A 21,909-nucleotide genomic window follows, 5' to 3' on the forward strand; every position below is an offset into this window, starting at 1 on the left:
TGGTGTTTTTTGAACATGCTTGTTGACACCCCACTCATAATAATCATAACACCAACTCCACCCCCCCCCCCCCTCCCTACAAGTCCTCTTTTCGTAATTAACCAAACTTCCAGGGTCATTTTCCTACACCTCATGTATATATTTCCAACAATCATATTAAACCAAAAACACACCCCCACAAATAACAAAACTTAACAGAAAAAATAAAATATAATATGAATATCTCCGCCACCACCATCGTCGTCGTTTTTGGTCCTCCTGATCACCACTGTCGTCGTAAACTCATGCCCGGCGTCAGACCGGGACGCATTACTCGTGTTCAAGTCCGCATTAACCCGAACCGTATTTAGGCATATTCGACACGTGGACCGGGACCGACTGCTGCACAAACTGGTACGAGTGTCAGTTGTGACCCGACTGACAGGTCGGGTCAACGACATCATCCTACGTGGCGAGTCAGAAGATAAAATCCTCCAAAAAACAGACCGGTCCGGGTACATGACCGGTTCACTTTCACCTTCACTCTGTTCACTAGACCGGCTCACCACACTCATAGTCGCCGACTGGAAAGCTATCTCCGGCGAGATTCCGGCGTGTATCACCGCCTTACCTCACCTCCGTATACTCGACCCATCGTCGGAAACCCAAATCACCGGCAACATTCCGGCAGACATCGGAAAGCTATCAAAGCTCACCGTTCTCAACTTCGCCGATAATAAAATATCCGGCGAGATTCCGGCGTCCCATCGTAAACCTCGGCCGGTTAATGCATCTTGATTTAAGCAATAACCAGATCACCGGTGAGTTACCCACTGATATGGGTAAGCTAACGATGATGAGTAGAGCTTTAATAAACAAAAACCAGCTCACCGGGAATATTCCGGCGTCCATCGCCGGAATATACCGGCTAGCGGATTTGGATCTTTCAATGAACAAATTATCCGGGTCAATCCCGAATCAATTCGGGTCAATGCCGGTCTTGTCTACACTCAATTTAGACAGTAATCAAATCTCCGGCGAAGTTCCGGTGAGTTTGTTGAGTAATTCCGGTTTGAATATTGTTAACTTGAGCCGGAACTCGCTTGACGGTTACTTGCCGGATGTTTTTACTCCGCGGACGTATTTTTCAGTGCTCGATTTATCGTTTAATAAATTGAAAGGCGCGATCCCAAAATCGTTGTCGTCGGCGAAGTATATCGGGCATTTGGATAATTAGTAATAACCATTTGTGTGGGACCATTCCGACCGGGTTTTCCGTTCGATCACCTTGAAGCGTCGTCGTTTACGAATAATGATTGTTTGTGTGGGTCGCCGTTAATGCACGCTTGCTAGTACCCTACAACGACGTATAGTGTTATGCTAATACTGTCACGTAAACTGTGTATACAGTAGTAGTATACCACTAGACCAATAGGTCATGTGGCGTAAGGTGTACAAGTATGCGCGCATTGTTTTTAGTTGTCTTTTTTACTTTTTAAATAAATTATTAAAAGAAAAACATTTGTTCGAAGTGTGGAGAATTTGTTAATATATGTCAGGATGCACGTGATAAGTTCTTTTTTATTGAATGGAATATGGAATCTACTTTTATTTATATTGGGCATCTCATGATCTATGTTTTTTACATGATTAAGTAAATCATTATTGCCTTGATCAAATAACTTGAATGATAGAAATCATAAAGTAATTGAGGGTTTCTAACTTTCTATGGATCTAGGATCGTTCCTCTGTTAAAGTTATTCAATAGTCTGATTTGTGTAACTTTCTATTTGATGTTTTGTTCTAGCGTCTTGCTAGGTTCTCTAATGAATTTTGCCTTTTCAAAATAGAAGTAATCATTATTTTCATTTGTGTGTGTTAAAAAAATATTATTGACTATCTCATGTCCTTTTGATGAGTGATATCTTACTAAAGTCACATTCACAAAAGTAATGAGTTGGAGTTGGAGTTGGAGTTGGAGTTGGAGTTGGAGTTGGAGTTGGAGTTGGAGTTGGAGTTGGAGTTGGAGTTAAGGATTTAATGCAACTAGTCTAAGAAGAAGAAGAAGAAGAAGAATTATAAAAGCTTTCACACACTTTTTTTTATGTGTTCTTGAATAATGAATATGAGCTGTTTTGGGTATAAATCTACAACATTGAGTTTTATCAATGAAAAAAATATTAATTAGTTGGTATATTTATCCCAAAAACCTTCAAGAGTTAATTATAATTTCAAATTATGCCTAACTTGACAAAAGATGCAACATGACTCATGTTGATTATATAAGTTGCACGCTACTTTCATATCTGCATGCTGGGGTGGTTTAGTATTTCGACTTCACTTCAACATTAATAAAAACACGTTGGATGCTTTCTAAAATTATCAACAAAATAGATACACTCTTCGTCAAATAAAATGATTCTAGGTGTTAGTGAAACATACTCTCTATCAAGAAGCTGCACCCTCACATATAGTCTTAGTGTGAGACAATTCTTTATCATCGTAAATTTTGTGAATCTCATATATATAGGTGTTAGGTGGTGATTGTCATCAGTGGCGGTTCCAGAACATTTTTTTTCACACGGTGCACCCGTTTTTAGATACTCCAATTTCATAGAGTTAGATATAAAAAAAAGTCGGGTCGGTTTGATTATTTGTGTCGGTTTTGACGGTTCGCTTTTTGAATATATGTTAAGTATATGAAGTAATGATATACCTTTTAGAATATATGTTGTAGGTTGTATTTTGTTAGTTTTGACTTAGTTTGGTTCCGTTTTTTTCTCAATTTAGTTATTGGCTATACTTAGGCATGTTCAAAAACGGTTTGGGACTAGGAACCGGAACCGGTTCCTAACCCGGTTCCTATATTCAAAAACCCCCTTTTAAACCGGTTCCAGGCTCGAACCGGTTAGGGAACCGAACCGGTTTCTCCCACCCTCGGACCCCTAACCTATCTAACCGGTTCCTAACCCGGTTCCTGTACCGTAACCGGTTCCAACCGGTTACAGTGTAAAAAATTTTTTTTTTTTTTTCGTTTTTTCGTTTGCGATTTGGATTCTAAACTACGATTCGTATTTGTATAACATGAAAAATAAATCCCACAAAACTTGCACCGAGCCTTCAATGAATGGTCATCACTCAATTCAACCAAATCCCAATTGCACCAAATCTCTTGATTACGATTATGAGGTACAATACGAACGAAACTTGGTTCGGCGTTGGAACCTTGACCAACCGATGATTGTGAGGCAGCCATAACAACAAATATGAATATAGAAGAAGAGAAAACAAGAGATTAGAGAACTCAAAACGTTGTAATAGCGTTTTTTTGTATTTTTTTGCGTTCGGGTTTGCGTTTTGAGTGTTGTGATGAACCCATGACACCAAATACCTATTTATACTAGTAGTGGGATGCTTGGGGGAGCCAAAAAAACGGCTATTTTTGACCCCCAACGGTCAAAAAAACGACCAAAAAAAAAACGATTTCCAACGGCTAGAACCGGTTAGGAACCGGTTCCGGATGGTTCGGTTCCAGAACCGGTTCCGGTTCGGTTCCGGTTCCTACCCGCCCCCACTCAGAAATGCAAGAACCGGTCACGGATCATCGGGTTGAATCAGATAGGGTCCGGTTCCTACAAAAAACGGGTAGGAACCGGTTCGGGTTCCACCGGTTCGGGTCCACCGGTTCGATTCCAGGAACCGGTTTTCGTTGAACATCTCTAGCTATACTGATGGCTTGGTAGATCAAACACAGTTCTTTGTTTTGTGTGTCTACATTCTCACCAAGCATAACTAAAATGTCGCTTTAGGTTTATAAAATACTAAGTTAAAATATAATTATTCTTTGTTTACTTAATAAGTTACTTAACGCTTAAAATGCACGCTACTGTAACGATACAACAATGAACAAAACCAATGCCGATTTCACTTCCGCATATGTGATGGGGGTTATCAACTAGTTGATAATATTTAGAAGTTTCTATAACATTGATAGCATACAATGCTTGTTTGTAATATTTATTTCTAATAGAGAGGAATTGAGTGTATACATGAAATAAGGTTCTCATTTCTTTTTATTATAGTTGACGAGTCAATATCTAGTTTCTAGGATGCATACGATTTCCAAACTTATGGCAATTAAAAGCATGCGTCAACTTTGAATATGGTTTGGTGAGCTTTGTGTTTTAAGTGCTTTCAAAAATCAATTGATCGAGTCGAGTAATCTCAGAAAAAAAAAAAAAAGTTATGTAGTAGGAATAGAACACAAGACCCTCAGGTTAACAACAAATCGCTTAGCCACTCCACCACCTTTCGAACTATATTAATTGGTGCACTCCAATTTTATAAGCGGGTGCACTTCAAATTTTATATATAGGTTTACACTATAATTTCGAAACTTTGGTGATTTATTATATTTGTTTTTTGAACTACGATTTAGATTATAATAAACACCGACTATCAAGATACTAGTGGCTGGACGTATATGTTTGGTGTTATTAAGGGTTAAAGTTCATTATATAGTTAAAAAAAAAGCACAAACCTAATAAAACTAATCCAAGTTTTCAGTCGGCAAAGTTAACTTGGTTAATAAGTACGTTGTGTATGAATTTACATATTTGATTTATTTTTTAAATATAGTTAGTTGTACTACAATTAATCGATATGAGAGGAATTTAAACAAATAATCAAAGAATATGGCTGGACTTTGAATTTGACCCATGTGTGTGCTTTTTGGTGTTAGTACTATCTTTGGTGTTATTGAATAAATAAAGTATTGGTTTAAGAACATAGTTAAAGCATATAAATTTCATGGTTGGGTTGGAGACCATTCCATGTTCCCATGTGAATTTGTCTACTAATTTATGTGAAAATATGTACATAATTGCGATTGTTTTATCTATCTGTATTTGAGTTTGACAGATTTTTAGTGTTTTTAGATTAATAGGCATAAGTCCAAATTTGGTTAATAATGTCATGGATATTTAATGTTGAGGCTCGGTAAATAAAATACCAATGAAGGCTAGCATTGTTGGTAGGTTGGTGCTGAGTATTTATTAATAATCATTTTTTGTATAAACAGATCCAGTATAATTGCTAACATTAATAATTAACTCATATCATATCATTTTTAGACTTTACGAATAACTTTTGTTATTTGTGAGATATACCAAGTACGATTGTTATAATTGTAGTGATAACTATCCAAATTTATGGCACTTTAGGGGCTATTTGTGTTGTATGATTATTCTCCTAGACTAGAGGTGAGCAAACTTGATATTTTCTAGGAATCAGTTTTCGAGTATGGTCGGGTTTCTATATGGTTTTTCCAGAATTTTATCGGGTTTTGGCTGGGTCGGGCTCGGGTTTTGGCTGGTAGAGATGGAACCGGTTCTGGGTCCGCGTAAGGTTTCTCTGAAAAACTGAAACATGGTTTGTTACCACTGGTCAAGTATACCAGGTCTGTTCTGGGCCCGATCCGAAACCGGGTTTTATGCCACCTCTATCCCTGACATCGTTTGCAACTTTTCATAACTTGGGCCAAAAAGCAAGAGCCCAGTCTGACACTCTGTCCCTTTCTCAAAAAAAGATTTGAAAAATAAGTGAGGCCCAACCTGATTATTAACCCAATTAGCATTGGGCCAAGATTGCCTGGCATTAATTCTAAACGTATATATTGATTTAGAGGTGCACAAAATCGGTTAACCGGTTAATTTGTTAACTGTTCTTTTTTTTTTTTTTTTTTTGCGGGAATTAATCGGTTAGACCGGTTTTTGGTAAGTACTTGCAAATTATAACGTATTTTTCAAAACACACGAGATTTGAATTTCATGTTTTGGATTATTTCTTTGAATAAGTTTGGATTAGCAATTGCACATTAAGTAAATTCAACATAGTGTGTTGAATGAACTACATAAAGCTAACGGACTGGGAAATAAAAAGTTATATTCCAAGTGTTACGGATGTTTAGGATTATAGTATATTCAGCTCAAATTTATAGTAAGGGTCTAGTTTTCATACACCACCTCTATTTCTACGTCTGTTTACTAGACACATAACTTAATTATAATTACCTTTTGTAAACAACTGTTTACAGTGGAAAAACGGTGTATGATTGATTGATTTCCAAAAGCGGTGTATAAAACCACAACCCTTTAGCATAGAGAATTGTAGCTTCACCATGAACTGTCATTTAAAGTCAGTAAGACTATCGTAGGCTTAGGGTACCTCATTTAGGCTTATGGCGCCCTTGAAACAATTTATAACGTTTATGATATATTTGTGCATTTAAAGTATTGTTTTGTAAATTTAAAATTGAAATGTGTAAGTACCCAAAGTAGTATATAATTTTTTTGGTCATATTAAGCAACTCACAAGAACACTAGTTTATAGATAATGATCCTCACATTTGGGATATCATTTCTTACTGAATACCAAACCGATACTGTACAAACATCATCAGTATCGCTGCATATATTTTCATGTTTCCAGTTTTGGAACCTTCGGCTTCAGTATTTACAGTAATATCAATATAATCAGTTAATTTTCTGAAGGCCTTTTGGGGCCAAGTTTTGGTATTGATATTTAGAAGACAAATGGGTAAGTCCTATTTACTTGAGGAGGAAGCCCAGTTTTGGTTGACATTTAGACTACCACAAAGGCACAAAGTCTTCATGGTTCGACGCCCTTTTTACGCTAACTAATTAAGGTATTAGACACACTTGCCACCCACGTTTTAGTCACAACGCACGATAGCTTTCAAACATGTTCGAAATACATGATTTGAATTTTTCTTTAATATTTTATCGATTTTAATTAGGATTCTCTCAACTCAACTGTAATTACGAAATTAATTTTCCACCTATAGGTTTACATATGTTATTTTAATCTCTCTTGTTTTAATAATGTTTGTCATAGAAGAGACTTTAAATTATTTTAAAGTTGCATGTATAATTTTCTACCAAACAGTTCTATATTAAATGTCTAATGCATTTTAGAATACATACGCCATTATTTGATGACAATACATACAATATATTAACCATTGGTGTACATAACAACACGTAATGATGGTGATCTGGCCTGGTTAGTATTTTCAGGATTTTTTTTTTACTAATAGATAGTTTAAAGAGACCCTTTATATTTTTAGGTGGTTTGCCAACTCTTTTGTAAAAATGGATAACTCGCAAGGGGGCTGCGAGTTTTAACAACAAACTATAAATTCGTAAGGGAGGGTAGCGACTTTTAACAAAATCTGACACATTTTTTTTTTATCTTGCAAGGGTGTGTGGCGATGTTTGAACGCATCAAATCTTTGCCTATGTTTTGTCTACTATCATATGCATATTAAGAATAAGAATCTTACACCCTTTCAAATTAATTCCTTACCTATATTTATATAGATATATTAAATCCTGCACTAATACTCCTTTACATGTTTTGGGTGAAATTCTTGGTCAAACAAAAAGAAGTCACATGAATGCCTGGTTTGGAAGAGCTGGCCAACAATTATATAAATTATATAAACTTCTTCACATACAAAAATCTAAATCTTGTTTTGAAGAGAGACACCCAATCTTACATTCAAAAATATTTTTGTTGTTTTGAACATGGGTACTTTTCAAATATCTAAAATTTAAAACTAGTATTACAAAAATGAGTTTGAGAGTAAATCCAAGTACACTAGAAAATAATATTTTATTTGCTACTAATGAACACCGAGTTTATTCTTTGTTTACAGGATATTTGAAGGAAAATAGTGTATTGAAGGTTAGGTGAGGCGATCAAAAATTTTGGGAGTCTCTTAGATAAAGAAATCCACCAAGTGCTATGACATACATTCGTTTAGCGGGTTTTGGTGGCGTTATCGATTGCGGTTATAGGACCGTCGATCATGCATTAGTTACCGCTTCGGTCGAGAGATGGCGTCCAGAAACTCACACATTTCACTTTCCATTCAGTGAAGCAACGGTAACTCTAAAAGACATACAAGTTTTGTGGGGTTTGCCAGTCAACGGTGCCGCAATTACCGGTGTTAATTACAAGTTATCGCGAGAGCAAATGGTTAGTATGTGTGAACAGCTTTTGGGTTTTACGCTTGAAACAAGAGATATAGTTGGGTGTAAGCTAAGTTTACCACGCATTTTAAACGAATTAAAAACCCGCTTTCCTGACAATCCAACCGAGGAGCAATATATACAACTCGCGAGGTTGTATATATTGCATTTGCTTGGTTCTACTACCCTTTTTGATGATTCCACGAACAACTTTGTACATTTTTATTTTTTATGCATGCGGTCAGTTAAGTTGGGGGAATGCAGTATTGGCATGTTTGTATAAAAACCTGTGCAAAGCATCATCAAATTTAGTTGCGGAGATTTGTGGTCCTACTTTCTTATTGCAGATATGGACATGGATTGCATGGCTCCAACAATTTCTTATGAGCTCGATTTTACCAAACCATACGGTGCTAGATATTGAGATATTTTATGGATTTACGTTTTAATTTATTTTTAGTAATCAGATTACTTTTTTTTAGGTGGCGGTCCGACTTATCATATTTGGAGACCTCGTCACATGTAGTCAAAGCCTACCGTGATCTACTCGTTGATTTACGTGAAAACATGGTAACTGAACTAAGCATTCCTTAATAATAACATAATAATTAAATATTTATATATTTATGTTATTGTCAGTTTAATTGGACCCCATATAATGACATAATTGGGTCATGACCCATCTTTGTTTCTCGTATTCCAATAATTCACCCCATTTGTTGAGAATGATTTGATGTTTAAAACATATGCAATGCATAGAATAAAAAGACGATAGTAGTTTTAAAACATGTAAAGGAATATTAGTGTAGGATTTGATATATGAAGTATAGGTAAGGAATTAAAAAAGAGTTTAAGATTCTTATTCTTAGATAGAGATTTGATGTTTTCGAACATCGCTACCCACCCTTAGCAAGATAAAAAAATGTGTCAGATTTTATTGAAATTTGCTACCCACCCTTGCGAGTTTATAGTTTGTTGTTAAAACTCGCAGGCCCCCCTTATGAGTTATCCATTTTTACAAAAGAGTTAGTAAACCACCTAAAAATACAAAAGGGTTCTCTAAACCACCTATTAGTAAAAAAAATGTATTTTCAGAGAAGGATTTTGGGTAACAATGAAATGATCTGGAGATGGGCTGGAAACCAACTTTGTTCTTGCTAAGGGGCTTAAGGTTGAGCAAGAGTGGCCCACTTGAGTGGCCTAGGAGTAGAGGTGCACAAAAAAACCCGAACCCGGAATCGGACCCGAAAATAAATACCCGGAACCGGTTTTTCTAATACCCCGGGTTTTTTATACCCGAACCCGGAATCGGACCCGAAATAAATACCCCGGAACCGGTTTTTCTAATACCCCGGGTTTTTTATACCCGAACCCGAACCCGTACCCGTACCCGACCCTACCCGTAGGGTACGGATAGGGTATGCATTTTGGCACTAAAACCCGAACCCGAATTGTACCCGGTAATACCCGAAAACCCCGATTTGTACCCGGTAATACCCGAACCCGAAACCGGGGTTTTCCAATACCCGAAACCGGGTATTTCAAATACCCGATGTATACCTGAAAAATACCTTAAAAATACCCGATTAATACCCCTAAAAAGTGTAAACTTTTAAAAAATCCAATCTATACCAAAAAAATACCGGAAAAAAACCCGTAAATAGGGTTTTTCAATACCCGATAATAGGGTATTCAAATACCCGGTGCTATACCCGACCCGATTCCGATGCATAGGGTATGGTTTTTTAGAGACACATGCCCTACCCGAACCCGACTCGATCATACCCGTACCCGGTCATACCCGAACCCGGTTCTATACCCGAACCCGGGTATTTAAAAAACCCGATTTATGCACCTCTACCTAGAAGGGTGAGTGCATTCATAAACCATTTTCCATTTTTCTCTTTAAAATTTAAAGAAAACATCTAAAAACTAAAATGATTCTCTAAATTTATAGACTCAAGTAACCAATTAGATAATGACAGCTAAGAACATAAGCATATTAGTTAAGTTTTAGATAATAAAAAAAAAGAATAAAAGCATATTATAGAGATAAAGATGGGAAGTTATAGAGAAGATGATGAGAGTGAATGCTCTAAAACCTCTAAATATTCGCGTAAATTAAGGTTCTTCACTTCCACTCCTCCATATCCTATCGAGTTCATTATGGACAAGAATAAAAGTTTATCGACAAGACAAAAAGAGGCAACTTTTCAATTAATATATAGTAACAGTTCCTACAGTCTCAAGTGCTCCAAATGACCCTTTGATGATCGAATATGTGACATGGTTAACGAGAACATAGACAAGGGCCCTTTCAACAAGCATATTAGTCAATGGCAGGTCCAAATTTTTTCGCTAGTGGTGCAAAAATGGACCGGTCAAAACAAATTAAACATGTAAAAACCATAACGCTTAAAATGGCTAAAAATGGTATTATGGTTCAGATTTATATGCTAAAATTAACCATAACCTAAAACTATAAAACTATTGCATCCAAATAATGTATATTTAGCAAGCCAACTGGCCCGATTTGCTTACATTTTGGGATTGCTTGACGGTTGTTTAAGGCCTTAAGTGAGTGATTAGCAAACTAGTCACAACTTCGTGCAGGACATCCTTCTTTTGCTTTTCGGTTATAAACACCCTTTTATTTGATCGTTAGATGATATCTACACTTAATTATCCTCGAGTACAGTCATGGGCCTTCTGTGCTGGGAAGAGAGAGGGGGGTGGGGGGTGTTACCCGGTTGTTGGGGTTTCCCTTGCCAGAGTTTTCGAGTCTGACCTGACCTGATGTATTGTAAAAGATAAGCCCTTAAAACGTAAGTCAAATATAATTCTTTACTTCTTAAACTTTAAAAATGTTGATAAATAAAATGTCACTCTCAACGGCCCATGTCCCCACACATTTCATTACATCTATTCATTTTCCTTTTGCCGTTTTGTTGAGTACAATGAGTATTGTATTAATAATTTATAATATGATTTTAGAAAAATAGATAAAGAAAAAGAAAGTGGGTCAACACGACCCAGTCTAACATTATAGGTTTACACTTAAAACTCAAGTCAAACAAGAATACTCACGGTTTCGATCGATCGGTTTTTGACTATTTAAACCGATATTTTAGTTTTCTTTCCAAACTGTTGGTTTAAATAAGTTTTACAAAATGATAAAATCGATTCATGATTATAGTACATAAATAAAAGCTATGTATTAGAAAACGAAAAATGTATAACTAATATATCATAAAGTTAATCAACCGTGTCAGTTTACAAACTGTTGAAATGGGTATTGAAAAATATCCGTAACAACGTAAACTACCATGTAAGAAAGCTGAGTGTCATACACTGACGGATTATAAGTGTTTTGACTTGTGTGTGCTGAATGTAGAAAAAACTGAGTGTGTTGAATGTTGTTACTCTGGTTGTTGAGGTTGTATTTATAGTGCCCAAAAGGTTACCAATCACATTTGATGCAATTATTGTCCACGATCTATCTCGATGTTGTCCGTTTTTTTACCTTCCTAAACAATATTCTCTTCTCGGGATCTTGTTTGAGTAACGCTTAACTAGAAAGATAACATGTGCTAGACTCGGTGTGTCACAATGCTCAAATAGCTAGAATCTGAATTATGCTAATCCAGACGATGACGAGTCTTGAGCTATAGTAAACTCTGGATTCTTGATATTATATTATTCATTTGCTAAAGCATCAGGTACTTTTAGGCTATTTGGAATATAGGCATGCGTTAGCTGAATCTGATCCGACATCCGTCAACATTGTGGCACTAATTTCAAATTGGATTCGGATCTTGATCTAACATAGGCCAACACTAATTTCATATTAAACTGAATACAACATTAGAATTGTGAAACCGTCAAAACCAAATTCCAAACCGAATACAACGTTAGAATTGTGAAATTGTTAAAACCGAATACAACATTAGAATTGTGAAATCATCAAAACCAATTCATAAACTGACGCGTTTAAATGTTAAACCAATCAATCATTTTCGGCTTGAAAGGTTCCTTGGGTTTGATTTAACTTATCAAGGCCATCGATGCCATATTGCCATCGTTACTTTTCTATTTCTTAATATCATTATTACACGATCAGCCTACCATATACGACAAAAACACATGACATAAAGCCAGCGGTCCCACTATTCCCAACTACAAACAATGACACCCTACGAACCGGTGTGCTCAAGATTCACCACAAACAGCACCAGCCTACCACCTAAGACCCTTTGTGCTGGTTGAGTTAAATTTTTTTTAACATCTAATAAACATAGAGTTGCTTAAGTACCCAGGTGATCCAATGACAAAAGGTTACCGACAACTAGCTCTACTCAGCCGTATGAAGCCACGCCTCTCAGTTATCTTCAGTTAAAATTCCCCGCCAAAATACCCACTATAATAATAAAACTCAGACGCCCTCTTGAACAGGAGATCACATAGATCTGTCTTTCGTCATTAAACCAACCATACTCTTCTTAAAAGTATTGTTTGTGGGTATTGAACATGATCTCTAATTCCGAATACAAAACATATATCTTTCATTTCATAATTGATTATATTATTATTATACACTAATTAATTTTAAACACCGAGTAAAAAATCATACAATAATAATAAAACCTAACAATTTTCAATATTCTTCGATCACCGCTTGATCAATCTCATCCAGATGATTTAATTCATGAACTTGCACACAGAGAGATCATGATGATAATCATAATAATAATTATAATAACAAGATCTCGAGCGTTCGAACTTCAATTTCTTCAATCAAACACCGTACAACCTTCAAAACCTAACAATCTTCGCAGCTTTGACCACCGGATTCTCCCTCGCAATCGCCTCACGACCAGCAGCTTTATAATCATAACTACACTCATGCCGATCGGAGTACCGGTGCTCCGCGCAGAACAGCTCGCCGCACCGGCACCGGAATCCGGTATATCCGACTCGTTTCCGGCAGCCGGAGCACCGATTCACCACTCTCGCCGTCGGCTTCTGGTTTATCTCATCTATCACCACAGCCGTCAGATCTACAACCGATTCATCACGTACCGTTGACCTCGCCGGAGACCTCAACGATCCAGATCTACGTTTCGAGTTAAAGCAGTTCTGACACATGTTATTCGTCGCCGGATTTCCTACCACACCGCAGTTGTTGACGCAGAGAGTCAAGGCTTCCGGTACGGATTTGAACTCTGTGTCTTCTTTCTCAGTTCTTTGAGCCATCGGAGAGTTGAGATTGTTGTGTTATTTGTAAGGGAATTTGATATTATTATTATTATTATTATTATTATTATTACGAAGGGTTTGTTTGTGTGAAAATGAAAATGGTGGAGACTGGAGAGGGGGTTTATTATTATTATTATCAAGGGAAGACGGAGGCTAATGGGTGTTGCAAAGAGACGCGTTATCATCATGCAAATGGTGAGGTGGAAATGACGGTTTTGCCCTTTTTTTAATAACAAGTGTGGGGTCAGGAGTAGGATTAGTACGGCTGACGTGTGTGTTACTCGTCCGGGTCGATTTCATTTGCACAATTGCACCCGTGATGTGATAAAACATAAAAGTATAAAACTTTTGGTATAATTTTAGTTTTAAATTTTTAATTAAATGTTATAATACATTAAATATTGGTTGTTTTGGAAACTAATAGGATGTGGAGATGTGACAAAGGTGTGTACAGTTAATTGTAGTTATTGTTTAAATGTGATACACAAGATGGTTATGTGAATTTCTTTGATTTGTAATGTTCATAAAATAAAAGTCGGGTCAGAATTGGATTGCTGGCTTACGAAAGGTATTTTAATGAGCACGGGCTTTGGTGCAGAGCATTGGATATTATCATATTCGTGTTATATGCAAACATCCACTTTTGATAAAAAGTGTTGCGTATGATTTTTCGGACCAAGCTTTGATGCATGTGGAGATCTTGAAATGAATATGTTTTCAACAATAGAGAGATTTATTCCCAAAAATAATTGAAGATGTCAAGACCTTGGGATCCTTATGCATCTAGAATGGGCGAAACTCCATGGTAAAAATGGTGTAATATTAGTTTTTTCTCCATTCCATATGCTTATTGCTTATACATATGTAACGTAACTCGTAATCTAGCTCTTTGCTAGAAGTTCATTTTCTTATTAATATAATCCTACTTCTTGTTAGAAAAATAATGTGGCTTATACACGTTTTTCTGTCACGCTACTTTACATTATCTTATGAACTATGTACAAAACGCATTATGCAGGTTCCTATGATTCTCAACACACTATGGAGATGTGTCTGTTTACGAACAAACAATATGTTAATAATCACGTAATTTATTAGTGCATACTATAATGAATGTGATACGCAAGAAAGTTATGTAACCACATCCCTATGTCTTTCTCATTATTTTTAAATGACCATGACCATACCCATTTTATATGTATATTAGAATATAAGAGTGTTCAATGCATAAACAACTTTATAAAGAGAAAGAAAACCTATGGAAACCTTCATATGTCATTTTAACTTTTCCATGAGATACATATTGTTACTTTTTAACCGCCTCGCTTTTTATCTTGTGTTGTATATGATTATATAAGTGTTCATGTACATTACACTAGTTAAAATTGGTTTTATTGAATACGTTAATGCTAGTTGTTTATAATGGCTTCTCAAGTAAGGAGATGCCAAAAACATGCTTAGTAAACTCTCGTTAAAAAAAATCTAAAAAACTGATCTACCATGCCTAAAAGTGCCTTCTAAAAAGATGACTATTAGGCCAAGTGTAGTGGGCTACAATTTGGGGCGACAAAGGGCGCAAACACCGCCCCCGGGGGCGATATTTGGGCGATTAGAGGCGCGGGCGTGGTCTTCCTATCGTCTGGAAGAAGGGCGAATTCTGACTTGGTGGGGCCGGCATGTATGGAGTGTGTGTGTTATATATACATACATGCATATATATTATTATTATATTATATTTGTAGCCCCTACACCATTACACCCCAAAAACAAATTCTCACCCCTTGCTGACTGGGCGCCACATGACGCAAAGCGCCCCAATTTGTAGCCCCTCCACTACACATAGCCTTAGGCCATGTGTAGTGGAGGGGCTACAATTGAGGACGAATTGTGACACGTGGCGCCCAGTCAGCAAGGAGTGAAAATTTGTTTTTGGGGTGTAATGGTGTAGGGGCTACAAATTGGGCCCACAATATCTTTTTTTATTATTTTCTTTTTATAATTAAACTAATTAAATAAAAACCAATTTCTTCAAATAATTAAATAAAAATGTATTATTAAAAAGAAATACAAAAAAATACATAACTAAAAATATAAAAAAAAACAGGCGTACATGTTTAGGTTCGGGTCGGGAAATTGAAACGAATAGCTCGGTTGGTTTAGGTTCATCGGGTTCCATTGTAAGTTCACGTTCGGTTGGTTTTGCGAACCATGGTGTTGACCGAAAGGAGGGAATGAGTGGTTCGGGTTGTTTCTAGGATTCATTTTGCATATACATATATAGACACACACAACATATATACATACACACACACACACATATATATATATATATATATCACACACACAACATATACACATATACATATACATATATATACACACACAATACATATACATATACATATACATATACATATACATATACATATACATATACATATACATATACATATACATATACATATACATATACATAATATTAATATAATAATAATAAACTTATCTCCTCCAGGCGACGAATAACCCACGCCCCCCGCCCAAATCGCCCCAAATTCGCCCAGGGGGCGGTGTTCGCGCCCCAAATCGCCCCAATTCGTCCCTTTCTTGCGCCCGCTACACATAGCCTTAGAGATGGTACAAACTAATGAGCAGAGTAATTTATTATAATCATCTAAATAAAATACTATGGTATCTAATTGATTATAAAAATAGTAAGATTAGATAACCAGACATGTGATTTAATATCTCAAAATTCTATCAACAAGAATATAACAGCATGAAGGTGACATTAAAATATCGGATGGGATAAGAAGCATATATGTAGCTACACCATACCATTCAAAATAAATAAATAAATAAATAAATAAATAGCAAACAAATAAAGAAAGAAATCCTGCACCATGGTACCTCCAATTCTCCAAAGTCCAAACGCACATACGATTGCTACAGCCCATTTCTAGAATTCTAGTATTATATTTGTCTTTATAATTTATGAATAAATTTATATGCATTTTGCAAAAAAGAAAAAGAAAAAGAAAAAGAAAAAGAAAAAAGCAGCCGCCAACTCCTAAAACACATAGCCCCATACTTGTATCATTTTTTTTCGTTCCTTTTTATTATTATTATCTTTTAATATATTTTTATACAATTATATAAAAACAGAGTTCTCTTTTAATGTGCTTTCGTAAGTTTCTTATAGTTAAAACTTAATCTATTAGATTCGAAATGCAACTACAAAATAATCAAATGCTTGAATTAGTAATTATAATAACTATATTAAAAGTTAGGGGTGAGATGGGTACCGTACCAGTTACGAAAGTACCGGTATTGATTGGTATGACATCAGCGCGATAATGGTACGACCATCAGTATTCGTTAGGCTGAGGGGTGTGGGGGGCGCGAGAGGGGGCGTGAGTGGGGGCGCCATCCAATAATATTGTGACGTGTGGCAGAGAGAGAAACTTGATAAGATGGGTATTGGTAGTGGTGATAGCGCCCCGGGGCATGGTGTGGAGGGGCGCGAGAGGGGGCGCGAGCGGTTTTTTTTTTTTTTTTTTATAAATGTATTAAAAAAACGTATTATTAAAAACAAAACATTAATTAAAAATCTATTAACATGAAAACTAATTAGAAGATAGTTTTTACGATTTGATTTCAATTTTTTGTTAATTGAAAGTTTCTCTAAATTGTTTGGTCAGACATAATACGTATGGTCTCTTGACTCTGTTAATGGCTTAATTACGTGTAAAATAATCAAAAAACCATTAATCTAAAAACAAGTATTAAAAAAATATTATAAAATAAAAAGTTAATAACTCTTTAAATGGGGGCCATTTAAATAAAACCCTCAACATTTCACCATGATTTTATTATTTTGTTTTTTTCTTTTCTTTTTTATTTAATATTTCATCACCTCTAAAATTTTTTTTTTTAATATAATATTGAGCCCAACGGCTCTATTCCGGAATCCCATGCATCATCACGCCATTCCCAGCCGCTACCCAGCCCGCGCCTGCCTCGTTTTCCGCTCTCGCGCCCCTCTCGCGCCCCTCTAGCGCCCCGGTGGTGTGGCTCTCGCGCCCCGGGGCGCGAGCGAACGCCCTCTCGCGCCCTGACTAGCGCTCCGCACCCCTCAGCCTTACCAAATGTTCATATGTATAGAACCATTAGCTACCAAAAATATCAGTACCGAACTTCAAGAAAATTGGGTATCGAACATTATACCGAATCTATTGATATGATATGGGTACCGCTTAAGTACCAGATGTTCATCGCTAGTACAAGTTACAAATTACAATCGAATAAACAATTTAATTCTACCAAGCTAAATCTAGAGTATCCTCATCAATCATAAGTTACCCAACAACAAAGCTTTACTAGTGGTAAGTTGCACACCAGCAAATAACTTCATTTGTACTTGGTTATTCATCTATGGTAATTTGTCATTAGTGATTCAATGACGAGTTACAATTTTGTCTTAAGTTACCATAAGTGTTGATTTATACTATCAACAAGTTGTCGTCACTTGGCTTTAAGTTTGGCCTTTGGCGGCATATTCATTCAGCAGTTGTAATTTGTTGGCACCAAGTTTTCATTACTAGTAACTTGTCTTCAGTAGCAAGTTACTATGTTAGTGATAACGTTCATTGATATCCTCTTCAGTGATCTAGTCCATTAGCACCACCATTATGTCGATTAAAGCTTCATTATCAGTAATAACATACTACCACTAGTAAAAAATAATTTTACTTGGTGAATATCACTTCTTATAAACATGAGCCCAATGAAATTATTATTGATCTTGTTCTCGTGTGGAGTTCGCTAAAACATCATATCCTTTAGCCACTACTTAAAATCTTAAATGCTTGTCTAATTTCTCAAATGCAATGTCTTCTTATTAACATTTTATCCCTTCTAGCATCTCTCCTTACTCCTTAGGATTAACTATCTTATTTGTGAACAAGAAAGACGAGAATATGTAGATATGTATTATTTATCCGCAGTTAATATAGGTGACAGTTAAGAATATGTGTCCAATACATATAATTCATGATCTATTTGACGTGTTGTATATTGCAAGGCGTGTTGTTCATTAAAACTAATTTGAGATTTAGATTGTATAATATTCAATACCATTTTTGTAAAATACACCATCATTATGCGTTTATAGTCATTTGTCAACCTCGTTATGAATTATATATAGTAAGCATATGTTTAAACTTTAAACTACTAGTTGTCTCATCTCAATTAAACTAGCAAAATATTTTATAACTTATCCTAGGATATTTACAATGTGTAAACCTCCTCCACACATTTATTATTTATTACTTATATAAATGAATAAAGAATTCAAAGTCATTTTTTGCTTGTGCATCTTTTAACTTTCATGTTGATTAAGAAACGACCTTCAGTGTCGTTATGTATGTGGTACTAGGTGTACGTTAAATATATGTCTATTTAATTATTTATGTTAGAAATAAATAAATAAATAGTCTATTGTGGGGCTAAAATCGGAAATAGAGTGATGGAGGAGTCCAGCTAGGCACTAGCAAGAGCCGTCGTGTCTGACCGACACAATCAGCAACTCGAAACAGCTTTCCTATGAAACCCATCGGATCACAACCTACACGTGTATGTCCACACGTCATCCTATAAACTCCCATGAAAATCAACGAACGAGCCGTTGGAATAAGCCCGGCGGCTGAATAATATGGCCCAAATACAAGTTTTCGAGAGTGATCGAATATATAATACGAACCCGCATGTTATCCCGCACTTCATAGATGACGGGAGTGTTATAATTTTGTAAGGCTAGGTTATGATGATTTGTATTTAGGTATTTAACTCGTGGAAAAGGTGTTTATACCTGAAATGTAGTTAGAAAAAGAAATAGAAGCTTAAAGCAGTCATATGTGATTGCTTCGATAATTTGTACATTATCACTCAAATTCTGTGTTTTTTTTCATAAATATAGTTGGACGTAGAAGAAAATTAGGATGTCGCAACAAGATGGATCAATCATATGGTCGAAAACCGTATAATATGGCCGAGCACGTATCCTAACATGTTCAGTTTGTTGTTGATATGGGATAATTTAGTTGGTAGGGCTTTGCAACGGATGGGAATAGTTAGAATCGTACCAACAACTGACTAAAAAATAAAATATAAACCAAACCCTATTAGGCTATCCTCTGAAGGGGATAGTGTTGCCCCTTCACAGTGCCACGTTACTGTCATGTGGGCACTGGAGACAACAAAACCCCTCCCAGTGTTGCCTCTCTTGGGTTTGTTGTCTCGAGGGACAACGTTAGACAGCTTTTTTTAATACAATAAAGTAAATAATCTTAATAAATTTGAAAACATTAAACAAAACTAAATAAAAAACTATAAACGTTTTATTCGTCATCATTATTTTGCTTGTTACTCCATTGGTGTTCAACCAAATTCGATCAAAAACTTCGATGTGTTTTCCTTTGTGTTTTTAATAAATTAGCAAGTTTTTCATCAATGTTTAGTGTTGAGATCGACTTCGATACATCGTTGTACTCGTCTTGACAAATAGTTATGCCCGAGTCCTCCAATATTATATTGTGTAAGATAATGCAAGCATGCATTTTGTTTCTTAACTTATCCATTTCTTGAATACGAGCCGATTGTTTAATGAAGCCCCAATGTTTCATTAATACCCCGAATGCCCTTTCAATGTTCTTTCTGGCTGACTTGTGTTTTTTATTGAAATATTGGCGTTTATCGTCAGTCGGGCATGTAAAACTGAGTACCAAAGTGGCCCACTCGGGATAAACACCGTCGACTAGATAATATCTATATTCATAGTCGACATCATTTGCTGAAAATGAGGAGTCGGGAGCAACTTCGTCTATGAAGTCATTAAAAACATGAGACGAATTTATGACCGCTATGTTAGTGTTTGTGCCCAACATACAAAAAAAATGCATGCAATATCCATATATCAAATGATGTCACTGTCCCAAGTATAAGTGTTGGACCATCATGATCGCCCCGATGATGTTGACATTGCTAAGCAACTGGGCAAGCTTTTCAATCCAACTGTGTACAATCAAGACTACCAAGCATCCCAGAAAACCGTGTCTTTCTTTTTCCCCTTTAAGAGCGAAAAAAAGAATGAATAAGTAATTACTAATTAGTGTTTAAATAAGAAAAGAAGAAATAATACTAATCTAACCAACACAAATTAGAAATCCTAACACTAGATTAGGAGAGAGTGATATCTTGCGCTCTCTTTAAAAGAGAGCGTGTCTATTATCTATTTTCTAAAAAACTAACTTTTTCATTACTTACAATATCAACCAAATCACTGAATAAATAAGACAAGCTTGAAATTTGTACATCATTTAGACTCCAATCTATCATTGAGAAGTGCTTAAGATTAAATCTGTAAATCAGTGAAGAATATAAGAGATCATTTCAAGAGTAAAACCAAACCTAAATGGTCATCGAAGTATGCTACGCCCAAAAAACATATGATCAACTTTATATCATTCTTTTCTATAAAAAGAATAAAAAAAGGTATAACGGGCTGGTATTAGTTAAAAAGGTATGCATAGTGGGTTTGTTGAAAACAAAAGTTTAAAAGAAAGTATGATATACTAGTTAAAGAAGAATAAAAACAGATAAAAATATACTAATTTGATAAATACCTTTTAAAATACACTAAGAAATAAGTTCATGACTCATGAGAAACAATCTTTTGGGGGCCGCAACACACACCAAACACAAAATAAAAATATAAGGCTAGCCTATAGGCAGTATGCACACAACCACGCATCGATGTTCTAATGTATGTTCATTTGAACTTTAAATACCTTCTAAGACAAGTCACCACATAGTTTGAGTTTCTTATGGATCATAACACTATAAAGCGTATTGAAGGACAATACTGAAATGTTGGGTAATCATTGAGGATAAACGTTAAGGGTGATCACGTTCTAGCACGTTCAAGTTTTGATAGATAATCTGAACCTTACAGATAAATACGAATTTTATAATTTTATAATAGTAAACCGAATCAACTGGGTTGGTTGTTTCGGCCGAATTAGTCAAATTAATGTATTAATTAAAAGAGTAAATATGATACCTTTAAAGTCGGGCAAATATGAAGTCATTTACTATTTAGTTTCAGTAATAATTAATGGAGGTGGTGTAGGGATGAACATTTTCGGTACCGGTCCCGGTACCGAATTCAGTACTGTCGGTATCAAGTTTTTTAGTTCGGTATTGGTACGGTACCGTAGTTCCCGAATTATGTATGAAATACCGGTATCGTATCCGTACCGAACTGAACATTTTGGTTCCGGTACCAAATATTTTGAATTTTCGGTACCGGTATCAAAATTATTTATAACTAAATTCATTATTTTTTTGCCAACTTTTCTATCGGTTCCGAACTCAAATGGCAAAAACCGAAACCAAAATGAAATTTCGAAAAAACCGAAACCAAACGGTTCACCGAAAACCACACCGAACATCAACGACACCACGCACGCCCCTAAAATTATCCGTTTAAAATAAATTAAAAGAAATTTAACTTAGAACAATAAAAATGAAGGTTAGCCGATAATATAACTTAGAACATATATAA

The 21,909-nt window shown here is 35.7% G+C and overlaps 2 pseudogenes; one reads left to right on the forward strand and one right to left on the reverse strand.

The window, feature by feature from the left end:
• Positions 1-219: 219 nt before the first annotated feature.
• On the forward strand, positions 220-1,332 carry LOC143593512 (uncharacterized; annotated as a pseudogene).
• An 11,255-nt stretch (positions 1,333-12,587) lies between these two features.
• On the reverse strand, positions 12,588-13,338 carry LOC143593508 (zinc finger A20 and AN1 domain-containing stress-associated protein 5 pseudogene; annotated as a pseudogene).
• Between the last annotated feature and the right edge of the window lie 8,571 nt (positions 13,339-21,909).

This window comes from Bidens hawaiensis, unplaced genomic scaffold (genome assembly GCF_021521415.1).
Source record: "Bidens hawaiensis isolate Kalapana, Puna unplaced genomic scaffold, B.hawaiensis_p1.1 tig00042289_1, whole genome shotgun sequence".
NCBI classification, from domain to species: domain Eukaryota; kingdom Viridiplantae; phylum Streptophyta; class Magnoliopsida; order Asterales; family Asteraceae; genus Bidens; species Bidens hawaiensis.